A 14457-nucleotide genomic window follows, 5' to 3' on the forward strand; every position below is an offset into this window, starting at 1 on the left:
ATTTTTAATTCTCTGACTGCATTGAAAAATGGTCAAAATTCTTATAAGTTTCTTTCATGCCCACCCAATAAACCATGAATCTTGTTACTACAAAAAATGGTTAAGCAATTACATTTTACTCAAGTCTTAATTAAATCTTTAAAAAATCATAGGTACTTAACATACTGAATCAGCATTATCTCTATTTGGAGATTTTTGAATGGGACAGAACTTAATATTCATCACAAAAACATTTAAAGTATTAGAAAACATTGTTATTCTTATATTGAAATGCAGAATATATATCCTGGTCAGTCCACATCATCTACTTTGTTGGTATTTTCTCCCTGATGAAGAAAATTAGAATTTCTACTGGTTTGATTCAAAATTCCTTGCAGCTTGCCAATACGCCAAATCAGGGAAGTTCATGCTTATGTAAATAGACAGCATGAGTATTGATAAAACAAAACTTAAAACACAATTCATAAATATCTGCTTTTCAAATACTCTTTGATAGAAGCAAGAATTTTGTCCACATGCTGACCAATTAGATATAATTACAGACAGAGCATAGGCAGGACAGAAAGCCCACTTAAAACACTAGTGTTTTTCCGTTGTGTTTCTTAGTTATAAGCTCTGCATCCACAGGACTTTAAAAGCTCAGAGCCATAATGACTGTATTAAACACACAGCCATTTGGTGCAGAGAAGTTGTAAAGCATTGCAGGAGGTGCCATCAGTGGGAACAGCAAGATGAGCTTTATTAAAGGAACTCTGCCACCCCTTGCCTATAAAATTCAAGCTGTTCTTAAACATCAGTCCCAGTGCAGGTTGCCTTCCAGAAGTGGAATTCTTTGCAAAATTGTGCCATGCAAGTTCTTCCCCAGGGATATCAATTAGATTTAAAGAAAGCTTACTGGCTTTTAACACATTGATAGTTCTTTACTTTTTTTTTCCCCCCGATAAGCATCTGCCACTACATTAAAAGGGAATGATCAACTTGGTGCTCTAAAAATCAATTATTACGTAAGTGTTTTGTCCTGTAGCTTGTTTTCGTTACAATGTATTTTAGCTTCACATTACTGGCACATTTTAATAATTGAACTTTTCTTTAATTAAGTCTTTTCTTAGTATCTGCTATGAGAATCAAATGATAGCACCTCTCAATAGCGAAAGTAAAGTCTTTATGTGTGCCCTGATGATGCTCAGTTAACTCGGATAGCAGTCTGGATTCTGAGTGCTGTGTGGTGAGTGTTTGTGTGTTACCAGGATACAGTTATCTTTGCTGCCTGGCTTTGCCTGGTTGGTTTTGTTGACTTTTTCAAATGAAACAAGCAAACGTGTCCATCACATTGTGGAATAATACTTCCTGCTTCTGCAGAAAGTAATAAGCAGAAAGTGATTGATGATAAAAGATGATGATGATGATGATGATGATGATGATGATTACAACAGAGAAGGAATCTGTGAATTCACCTTATAACTTTCCTTCATACAGTATCCGTGGTGCAGGATGGGAGATGTCTAATCTGTCATCTCCATACTTAATCATATTTTTCTAGCATTATTATATACTCTGCATTTACTGAATTCAATAAATGATTAAAATAATTAATTTATGTTTATGTTATTCTCTTTGAAAATATTTTATTATGTTTCTTTTAACATGTACATATATATTATTACACAGGAGTGACATAAACTGCATACAGAAGGAATGCAGACACAAGACAATCAGTGTTTATATAAATGTTACATTCATAGTGATTTGGCCATTTGTATTTCTCAGACTTGAAGTAAACATCTTTCCTATCTTGTTGGTTCTAAATTTCTGAATGGAGATTAATATCTAGCATATCTCATGTCTATTAACTTAAAACATCTATCTTCATCTGAAAACATCTTAACCCCTAACCTACTATGCTTAATTGAAAGACTAAATTATCTGGTCTTCAAACCCATCAGAGCCGTGAGAAGGGATAAAACATAAATACCTGAATAAACCCAGAGTGTGGGTTAACAGCTTCTAAAATAAAAAAATGACTGAGACAGTTCACTGCCTGAATGGAAAAAGTGAAGCAAAACTCTTGTAAAACACAAATAAACAAAACTAAAAGAAAATTAACAACCTTGTTTAATTAAACGTTTAAACTTTGTGAAAAACCTCTAGGTAAATTTCACATACATATCTCTCAGCATTATTTTATGAACACATCCAAAACAGATTCTACACTTGAATCTACACTTGAAAATCACTGCCACATGCAATTGGGATTCACAAGCAATCTGCTGTTTTATGTACTCATCTGCAAATCAACAGAACCTGCATGCTGTGTCTAATATTCCTCTCAGATTATTCCCAGTCTGTTCCAATGCATTCAAAACAGAAATGAAGTAATAATATAACTATCAATTTTTTGATAGTTATATTGAGACGATGAAGGGAGAAGTAGGGAAGGGCCTCATGAGTTAAGATGTGCATTTTATAAGCACTTGTTGAAGTTGATGAATTAAAAAGTTGTGTACTCTGTTGTTGAAGATAGAACACACTTTGGATACAGGATACAGATTATTAAAACTGGAACTGATCAGGAAGTGTCCTTCCACCCTAGCATCAGAGTGCTAGAAAGTCCTTGCCAAAATATTTGGGCAAGTAATCAAACATCAAAAACAGTTGTAAATGTTGGGTAACATTAACAACCAATTAAGATATGCCTAAATATCTGGGGATATCCACCTCTTTCCTGGTTGGATCTGATTACCACTCCACATGAGAGAATACATGCCTGGGACTGTAAACATGGTCATACTCTGTAGCTAGAGACTTCATGCACTATGGGTACCTGGGGGAGGGGGAAGAATCAGTGTTTACATTGTTTTGCTAAATATATGTGTGGTTAAAAAGATTTATAAATGCTTTTATACCAATATACTGGTATTGGCCATAGTCAAGGAAATATCTTTTTTTTTTATTAATTCACTTTACAACCTGGCCCTACCTAGCCACATCCCCCCTCTCCTCTCAGTCTCACCCTCTCCCCCCTCCCTATTCCTCAGAAAAGGGTAGCCTTCTTCCCATCCACCTCAGCTCCTTAAGTCTGAGTCATAAGGACTGAGCTTATCCTCATCCCATGTGGCCTAGAAAGGCAGTCTCAACAGGGGAGAAGTAATAAAAAAAAAAACTGGCAACAGTGCCCATGTCAGAAGCAGGCTACAATTGCCTTACTAGGGAACCCACACAAGCCCCCAGCTGCACTTAAGCTACATCTGTGTAGAGGACCTAGGTCCTTGGTTGATGCTTCAGTCTCAGCAAGACCCTCAGGGCCCTGGTTAGTTGGCTGTGTTGGTTTTCTTGTGAAGCTCCCATCACCACTAGGTCAAGGCTCATGTCTGTGAGCAAAGCAGAGACTCTTTAATAGTGTCAGAGGTTGGTTCTCTCCCATGGGGTTGATCTTGGTTTGGGCCAGGCATTGGTTGGTCATTCCATCAGTCTCTGCTCCACCTGCTCTATCTTTATTCCTGCACATCTTGTAGGCAGGGTAAGTATTGGTTCGAGTTTTCTGTGGATAGGTTAGTGTTCCCTTCCTTCTCCAAATAGTCTTGTCTAGTTAGATGATGTCATGTCCTTGTCCATCACCATGGACCCCACTACTATCTTTTGGCAGTGGGTTATGGTTAGGGCAGAAAATCAAAATTGGCCAAAGTATTGAGAATATGAGATGCTAATTATCAGTCCCACATAAGATATCTACATGTATCACACACTATAAAACCTGGGGCACATCATAAAGATGATACTGCACAAGTTAAAATAATATTTGGTTGATTTAAAATTTGGATGACAAATATCAAAATTAGGTATTTTTAATATCTTCTTGTTTTTGCAATTATAGCAATTTTGTTTCTAAATCAAAATTTTCTTAATTTACAAAGACCTGGGCAGCATCTTTTGTGAGGGTTCAGAGAAATATGTGTCATTAACATTATTGTTCCAACAGGATTTGAATTTTCTCATACAACTGGTCATTTTGTAAAGAAAGACATCAATATTCAGTAATAAATCATGTTTTCTGTGTCTATATTTTATAAAATGACAGCTAGCTCTCATTACCAGAAAGTAAATTCTAGACATGAGAAGCTAAGAGTTAAGAATACTGTACCCGGGGATCCAAGATGGTGGCGAGCAGTGTGGACCGTGTTTGGAAGCTCCAGTGAACAATTCAGGGAACTGCACAGATTTCTGAGCCAGGAACACCGAGGTCCCCACACCATGGCAGCAAGAGTGCTCTACAGTTCAGAGGGACCAGGGTGTGGAGGACCTGCATGCCCCTGCACACAGAAAGAGCGTGGATTTTCTCGGATTGGAGCAGCAGTGGCAGAGGCAGCAGCACCAGCAGCACCAGCGTCAGCAGCAGCGGTTGCTGAGGTTTGCAGCTCAGAGCCTTCTGGTGGAGGCGATTGGTGTGGTGGCCGGTGGGAGTTGCTGCGGCAACTCTGGGGACTCTGGGCAGGATTTGGGTCACATGGTGCCTTGAGACCCAAACTGGACTCGGCAGACAGTTCAGCCCCAGAGTCCCAGGTTCAGCTCAGTGTGCAGTACTGTGGAGACGCAGGCTCAGCTCAACAGGCAATTCTGCTTGATGCTCTAGCTCAGCTCAGCCACAGCTCCCCTGCTGCGACGCAGGCTGGGCAGAGCCCTCAGTTCCACCAGAGGCGCTAGCTCAGCTCAGCTAGCAATTCTGCCCAAGACACTAGCTCAGTTCAGCATGCAGTTCTGGAATGCTGACACAGGCTGAGGTCAGCACGAAGATTCAGCCCAAAGTTCCTAGCTGGACTTGCCAGGCATATTGGGCCCAGAGACTCTAGCTGAGCTTTGCACACAGGCTCGGCGGCCCTAAGACTCTGGCTGGACTCTCCACGCAGTTTAGGCCCGGAGTCCCGGGCTGAACTCAGCACGCAGTGTGGGTCCAGAGTCCCTGGCTGAGCTCACTGCACAATTCTGCCCTGGAGACTCGGGTGGAGCTCGGCGTGCAGTTTGGGGCAGTGTCACTAACTGTGCGTGGCAGACAGATTAGGCCCAGTGACTCTAGCTGAGCTTTTCGCATAGTCCCAGTTCTAAGGCTCTGGTTGGACACAGTGTGCAGTTTGAATCCAGAATTCTGGGCTGAGGTTGGCACCTCACTCTCACTGAAGGATAAGTCATTGAAACAGAAACTAAGCCAAGAAATAACATCATTAACCCAGCAAATGGTCACAAGAAGCAAGCAGGCGTAGCCATTTTAGTATCGAACAAAATAGACTTTCAACCAAATTTAATCAAATAGGATGAGGAAGGACACTTCATCCTCATCAAAGGTAAAGTCAACCAAGATGACATACAATTCTGAACATCTATGCTCCCAATACAAGGGCACCCACATTTGTAAAAGATCTGCTAAAAAAGCTTAAACCACATATCGATCCCCACACAATAATAGTGGGAGACTTCAGCACCCCACTCTCACTGAAAGATAAGTCATTGAAACAGAAACGAAGCCGAGAAATAACATCATTAACCAATGCCATGGTTCAAATGGATCTAACAGATATCTATAGAACCTTTCACCCAAACAAGAAAGAATATACCTTCTTCTCTGCACCTCATGGAACCTTCTCCAAAATTGATCACATCGTAGGTCACAAAGCAAACCTCAACAGATACAAGAGGATTGAAATAATACCTTGTATCCTCTCAGATCACCATGCTCTTAGCCTGCAATTCAACAACAGAAATAACAAAAAGCCTACACGTACGTGGAAACTAAACAACTCTCTGCTAAATGACGCCTGGGTCAGGGAAGAAATAAAGAAAGAAATCAAAGAGTTTCTGAAATTCAATGAAAATGAAGGAACAACATACCCAAATTTGTGGGATACATTGAAAGCAGTGCTAAGAGGAAAATTCATAGCACTAAGTGCTTTTAAAAAGAAATTGGAAACATCGCACATAAGCATCTTAACGACACAACTGGAAGCCCTAGAAAAAAAAGAAGCAGAAACACCAAAGAGGAGTAGAAGTCTGGAAATACTCAAATTCAGGGCTGAAATTAACAAATTAGAAACTAAGAAAACAGTCCAAAGAATCAACAAAACCAAGAGCTGGTTCTTTGAGAAAATCAACAAGATAGACAGACCGTTAGACAAACTAACTAAAAGGCAGAGAGACAGTATTGAAATCAACAAAATCAGAAATGAAAAGGGAGACATAACAACAGACACTGAAGAAATACAAAGAATCATAAGATCCTACTTTGAAGGCATATATGCGACAAAATTTGAAAATCTAAGGGAAATGGACGATTTTCTTGATCAATTTCACTTGCCAAAGTTGAGGGAAGAACAGATAAACAAGCTAAATAGTCCCATTTCCCCTACAGAAAAAGAAGCAATCATTGATAGTCTCCCAACCAAAAAAAGCCCAGGGCCAGATGGTTTCAGTGCAGAATTCTACCAGACCTTCAAGGGTGAGCTAATACCGATACTCTTCAAGCTACTCCAAAAGATAGAAGTGGATGGAATATTACCAAATTCCTTCTATGAGGCCATAGTTACATTGATACCTAAACCTCACAAAGACTCAACAAAGAAAGAGAATTTCAGACCAATTTCTCTTATGAACATCGATGCAAAAATACTAAATAAAATACTTGCAAAACAAATACATGAACACATCAAAGATATCATTCATCATGCCCAAGTAGGCTTCATTCCAGCCATGCAGGGATGTTTTAATATATGGAAATCCATCAATGTGATCCACCATATAAACAAACTGAAAATAAAAAACCACATGATCATCTCTTTAGATGCAGAGAAAGCATTTGATAAACTCCAACACCCATTCATGTTTAAAGTTTTAGAGAGATCGGGATACAAGGCACTTTCCTCAAAATAATAAAGGCTACGTAAAGCAGGCCAATAGCCAAAATCAAAGTAAATGGTGAAATACTCAAGGAAATTCCTCTGAAATCAGGAACAAGGCAAGGCTGCCCACTCTCTCCATATCTCTTCAATATAGTACTTGAAGTTCTAGCGAGAGCAATAAAACAACAAAAGGAGATCAAGGGTATCCAAATGGGAAAGGAGGAAGTCAAATTATCCCTATTTGCAGATGATATGATCGTGTACATTAGTGACCCTCAATATTCCACCAGAGAACTCCTACAGCTGATAAACACCTTCAGCAAATTAGCTGGATACAAAATTAACTCAAAAAAGTCTGTAGCCTTCCTATACACAAATGACAAGCTTGCAGAGGAAGAAATTAGGAAAACCACACACTTCACATTAGCCACAAGCAATATAAAATATCTAGGAGTTACTCTAACTAAGCAAGTGAAGGACTTGTTTGAAAAAAATTTCAAAACTCTGAAGAAAGAGATTGAAGATGACCTGAGAAGATGGAATGATCTTCATTGCTCATGGATCAGGAGAATTAACATAGTAAAAATGGCCATCCTACCAAAAGCAATCTACAGATTCAATGCAATCCCTATCAAAATACCTACACAATTTTTTAAACACATTGAACGTTCAATTCTGAACTTCATATGAAAAAACAAAAAACGCAGAATAGCTAAAACAATCTTGTACAATAAAAGGTGCTCCAGAGGAATCTCCATACCTGATCTCAAACTGTACTATAAAGCAATAGTAATTAAAACAGCATGGTACTGGCACAGCAACAGGCTGGTTGATCAGTGGAATCGATCAAACCGAGATATGAATCCACACACATATGGTCACTTGGTTTTTGACAAAGAAGCCAAATCCATTCAATGGAAAAAGAATAGCATCTTCAACAAATGGTGCTGGTCTAACTGGATGTCTATGTGTAAAAAAATGCAACAGGACCCTTATTTGTCACCTTGCACAAAATTCAAATCCAAGTGGATTAAAGACCTCAACATAAAACCAGTGACACTAAGTCACTTAGAAGAAAAAGTGGAGAAGAGCCTCGAGCACATTGACACAGGAGAGAACTTCCTGAACAGAACATCAACAGCCCAGGACTTAATGTCAACAATTAATAAATGGGACCTCATGAGGCCGAGAAGCTTCTGTAAGGCAAGAGACATTGTCAAGAGAACAAAGCAACAGCCTACAGACTGGGAAAAGATCTTCACCAACCCTACATCTGACAAAGGTCTAATATCCAAAATATAGAAAGAATTCAAGAAATTAAACACCACCAAACCAAATAACCCAATTGAGAAATGGGGCTTGAAACTAAACAGAGAATTCTCAACAGAGGAATATCAAATGGCTGAGAAACACTTAAAGAAATGCTCAACCTCCTTAGTCATCAGGGAAATGCAAATCAAAACTCTGAGATTCCATCTTACACCCATCAGAATGGCTAAGATCAAAAATTGAAGTGACACCACATGCTGGCGAGGATGTGGGGAGAGAGGAACACTCTTTCATTGCTGGTGGGAATGCAAACTAGTACAGCCACTTTGGAAATCTATCTGGTGCTATCTCAGAAAAATGGGAATAGATCTTCCTCAAGACCCAGCTATTCCAGCACACAACAAGAAAATTTGCTCAACCATGTTCATAGCAGCCTTATTCATAATAGCCAGAACATGGAAACAGCCTAAGTGTCCCTCTGTAGAAGAATGGATAAAGAAACTGTGGCACATATACACTATGGAATACTACTCAGCTATTAAAAACAAGGAATTCCTGAAATTTGTGGATAAATGGATTGAGCTAGAAATGATCATAATGAGTGAGTTAACCCAGAAGCAGAAAGACTCAAATGGCATATACTAACTTATATCTGTATACTAGCCCAAGGGGCATGTCCCACGAAAGCCTTCACTTACCAGGAAACTGGGACAGATTGGAGGACATCCTATTGGGACTCTAGATGAGAGAAGCATGGGAGAATAGCAAAGTAGAAGGATACAGAGGGTCCTGCTCAAACTAAGGCACCAGCCAAGGACAATAAAAGCGGTAAACTTTAAACCCCTACCCAGATCTAGCCAATGGACAGAACATTCGCCACAGTTGAGTGGAGAGTGGGATATGACTTTCTCACATACTCTGGTGCCTCATATTTGACAATGTCCCCTGGAGGAGGAGACCTGGTGGCACTCAGAGGAAGGATAGCAGGTTACCAAGAAGAGACTTGATACCCTATGAGCATATACAGGGGGAGGAAGTCCCCCTCAGTCACAGTCATAGGGGAGGGGAATAAGGGGAAAATGGGAGGGAGGGAAGAATGGGAGGATACAAGGGATGGGATAACCACTGAGATGTAACAAGAATAAATTAATAAAAAAAGAGAATACTGTACCCCCATTTCACATCAAATTAGGCAAATGGATATTAAGCAGCCTTGTGTTTGAGGTATGAGGTATGTCTGTGGTGTGTGTTTGTGTGTTTGTGTGTATACATGTGTTTAATTTCTATCCTTATTTTTACATCGTAGTAAAGCCTTCATTTGCTTCAGCAAAAATATAAGAAGTCAGTCCTGACAAAGCAGTTGCAGTGTTATAACACCTCTATTACTATTTATCCTGCTTAGCCTGTGAACTCTCAAGACATTCTCAATCATTTCAGAACATTTTCATGCAGCCTATTATAAAGGAAATGATGTGCTAACATCACCTCAAATTATGATTTGAAATATTTTCCATTTATTAAGGAACAAATTGATGATTTTGTATGTTATTCCATTGAAGCGTAGGAAGTTTTCGTTGGAGATGACATTAGTTATAAGCAAAACTAATTCAGCAGATGGATGGTAATGAGATAAGTTGAATCATCAACTGGGAAAAATTACGGAGGAGAAAGATACTGCTGTTCAATGGCCACTTGTGGGCTTTGCATGTGATATTTTGCTACAAAACAGTTAGAAATAAGTAAAAATTATGATAGTTTAGCTGAGATATAAATCATAAATATATATTTATACATTATCAGAGTAACATGGTGATGTGTTACAACTAGGTTAAAACTTTTAATCTCTTCAAACATTGATCATTTCCTTAGTGAAGATATTCAATATACATTCGTTCAGCTTTTAAAATTATATAATGTATTGTTACTGTGTATAGGCCCATTACTGTATAATAGAGTGCCATCGCCTTCTGCTCCTGTCAAACCAAAGCTTAGTGCTCATTGCTTCAGCTTCTTCGTATCGTCTTTTGCCCCTGCTTCACAGACACTGCTGAGTGTTATGCTAGTCCCACCTTGAAAGAAATCAAGCTTTCAGACTCCATAGATCATATTTGGTCATTCTGTGCCTCACTTGTTCATTTGATTTTTCTTAACTGAACGATCACCATTCTGTGAATAAAGTTAGAGCTGGAAGTGTTGCATTTTTTATATAGAATATAATTCCCATCCTTATTGTCTTTATCCATTCATTAGCTGTTGACTTTCAGATTTTTTTTCTATACCTGAGTTACTGTGACTAAGTTTTGTAGTTCAGGTGTTTCTACAACATATTGATTTAGTTATTTTGAAATATGAAAGCAAACCAAATTAATGACTAATGCAATGAAATAGGTGTGTGTTTTAATTTTTGAGAGACCTCATCACAATTTTCTATAATGGCTATGCTAATTTACATTCCCACCAGGAGTGTGTAAAGCTCCTTTTCCTCCCTATCCCTGTCAGCATTTATTGCCTTTTTATCAGTTTTTGTTTTGTTTTATTAAATAATCCCATAATTCTATCCTACAATTCTTCCTATGTGCTCTCAGTTCCCTTTCAAATCCTTGGCCTTCCCTCCCTTAACTTTCATCACTACACACCAGTACAAATACAACTTGCTGAGTCTCTTTAATGATGTCTTCGCATACACGACATCAAAGTTGATCTCTTGGCTTTGAGCAACCAATTAGTGGGCTTAACAGGGGAGAAGACTACTCCAGCTCACAGTATGCCTTAGCTGCCTGTAGGAGTGGAGCCTTGTGAGAGTCCCTTCTTCTACTTGAGCATGTCTATTGGTGTTTTCCTTGTTCAGATCCTATGTAGACAGCCCTATTTGTTGTGTTATCACGGTGAAGCGTCCCTGTTACTCCTAAGAGACACCATCTCATAGCAGGTTTTTCTAGTCCTCTAGTTCTTGTAATCTGTCAAAACCACTTTCTGCAATGTTCCTGGAGGCTTCTTATTAGGTAAGGTGTTTCCTCAAGGTCACTCAGGTTTGTACTTACATGATGACAGTTGATGTTTAGCAGTTTTTCATGTCCCTGTTGGACACTCAATACCTTAAATAATCTGATTTGTAATTCTGCTACTTCAAAACTTTAATGGATGAATCCTAAAATTGTCTTCTGCTTATACTAAAAGATATAATTTTGGATATACTAAAATTATTTTCGTAATGTTTTGGATGTACTGAAATATTATGCTTATGCTTACATAGAGACAATGATTATAAATGAGTCAAAAGTCAAGACTACAATTGTGTTTTTAGTGCCTTCATCTTCAATTTCTGGTATGACATCTTCTGTTAGCTCCCTAAGTTGGTATTATTAAATATGAAATGGTTGTCTGAATTTCTTTAATATCATATGAATATGGTATATCTTAAAGTTTTTCTATGACATCTGAATTAACAAGAGTAAGAATGATATTGTGAAAAGAGTCATTTTGCAGAGATGTTTCATCCCTAATGTGAAGCTGACAAAATAATATTTGAAAATATTATGCCATTACCATACCTTCTGTCACATGACTGAAAGATAACGAACTACACAACTTTAAGTACACGACATTAAAGTCTTTTTAAAAATGTTTTACTTTTAATTTGACTTCTATATGTGTAACCCTCTGAGAGAATGGTACAGGTTTGTGTGTTTGGGACAGGTGACGGTGACAAAACAAACAGGAAAAAGGTATTGTATCCACAGAGGACATAGTTCTAGTGCCTTCTACCTTGGTTCTAGAAAATGAGCTCGGTTCATTAGAAAAACAGAACCTACTACTTGACACTGAGCCACCCACCACTGCAGGCCCTCCGAATCCTTTCTAAGTAGGGTTTACATGGTTCAGTCAATGGCAAAGTATGTCAACAAACTTTGTTTTTAAAAATTCTTCTTCCTATAGTTTAATATTTAGGATAAGAAATGTAAATATTTATGAGAAAAAATATGTGATATTTTGATATTAGACTATTTTTAAGTTCTGTACTTTGCTAGCGTTTAAGCATCTTCCACAAACACAAAAAGACACATAGACGCATGGACACACACATATACACACACTCACACACAGAGTGTCGGATATACATTCAGCACTATCTTGATGAGCAGTATCTAGTAAAGCACTAACACCCTTTTAATTCCTATTAGCTGTTTAGGAACTATTAAATATCATATAACACACTGCATTTGTTGTGTTCTGTGAAAAGAATTCAATAAGTCTTCATTCCAAACATGCACACTTAAGCCAAACAGAATTCAAAAGTTTCTATCAGCATCTATTAAAATGCTCGTACATTTTTTATGCAAGTAAAGATGTTTAGAATGTTTTAGATATCGTAGCTAATGCATAAGTAATGAAAAAAGTATACAAACGTACAAAATTAATTTTTTTTGCCATAGCATATTAAGGACAGAGTTTATAGCAAATAACAAAATATTTTAAAATCATGCACGTAGTGAGAGATCAAATTCCAAAATAATTATACATTCTAAAACTTACAACAAAAAAATGTGCCTTAAAGATGAAGAAAGCATCTATGGCTAGATATTTGTGTGTCATAGCCAAAGAAGAATACTCACAACTATCAACAACAACAACAACAAAAAAAAAAAAAGAAAAAAGAAAGAAAGAAAGGAAAACCTACCAATGTGTGAATAGATAAATGTATATAAAACATATTGAATGGATATGTATCTAAGGAAAATTTACGAATGATCAACAAACAAATGAAAATGTGTTGAATGTAATTAATCAATAAGAAAATGAAAACTGGAGTAGCACTATGGGACACCCAAACCACATTAGGATAGTATCTCTCTCTCCACCCACTCCTCATTGGCCTGGCCCATTTGGGTCAAAGACAGTGAACCAGCAAAGGTGAGTCAGACACTGGCCACAATCCACATTGTCCACCATACTGAGGATGCCTGAGGGCCACCCTAGCAGCTTTCCGCTTGGAGTTCTTACAGCATGCTACTCTCCAGCCTGGCCTAACTGAGACACAGATAATGAACTCAGCAAACCTGAGCTGGGTTCAAGCCTCAACACCCATTGTCCACCATCCCAAGGAGGCCTCTGGGGAGCCCTAACAAGCAGACTCTAGCTCGGATCTCTCTTCACCTGGTCCTGACCTGCTGAGCCCATATGGGAAACAGACAGTGATCCCTTTGGAGGAACTTTCAGGTCTGCTAACACTAAAGACAACCTGATGGCTAGAGGCCAGCACAAAAACACAAGCAACAAAACTCAGAGCCGTATGATACCACCATAAAACAGAGGTCCTAACACAGCAAGCACCATAGACACTAACACCGAGAAGCACGAGAAGAATATTTTAATTCTGGGGTGATGAAAATAGCAGATCCTGGAAGGAGAAAAATAAATGTTTCAAATAAATACAAGAAAATATATTCAAACAGATAAAGGAAATGAATAAATCCTATAAAGAATTACAGGAAAATACAATCAAACTGGAGAAAATTTTGTTAAAAGTAAAAAATTTCTAACACAAAAATCCAAGAAATCTGGAATACTATAAAAAGACCAAACCTAAGAATGATAGAAATAGAGGGGGACCCAAGGTGGTGGGACTGAACACACACCTCGTTTGGTCAGCAGGACAGCAGCAACTTATTCAACAATGTAAGGACCAATCTGAGAACCACAAAACATCATTACTGGTGACCCACAGGTGAGAGGGTTCCAAACTGTGTGTAGCAGAGTTGGATCTGGCCTCAAGCCACCCAGCAAACCAACAGAAAGCCTATATTCTACAAAATTTGAAAAATCTAATTGAAATGGAAAATTTTCTTGAGGGACACCAACTAATAAAATTGGACCAAGATCAGGTAAACAAACTAAATAGGCCTATATATCCTAAGGAAATAGAGGCAGTCATCAAAAATCTCCCAGCCAAGGCCAGATGGATTCAGGGAAGAATTCTACCAGATCTTCAAAGAAGACCTAACAAAAATTCTCTTTAAACTATTCTACAAAATAGAAACAGAAGTAACATCACCAAACTCATTCTATGAGGCCACAGTCACCTTGATACCTAAACCTCAGAAAGACTCAACAAAGAAAGAAAATTCTGGATGAATTTCTCTTATGAACATTAGCAAATATACTCAATAAAATACTTGCTAACCTAATCCTAGAACACATCAAATGTATCACTCACCATGACCAAGTAGGATTCATCCCAGGCATGTAGGTATGGTTCAATGTACAGAAATCCATCAATTTAACCCACCATATAAACAAACTGAAAGGA

This window comes from Acomys russatus, chromosome 24 (assembly GCF_903995435.1).
Source record: "Acomys russatus chromosome 24, mAcoRus1.1, whole genome shotgun sequence".
Lineage (NCBI taxonomy): Eukaryota > Metazoa > Chordata > Mammalia > Rodentia > Muridae > Acomys > Acomys russatus.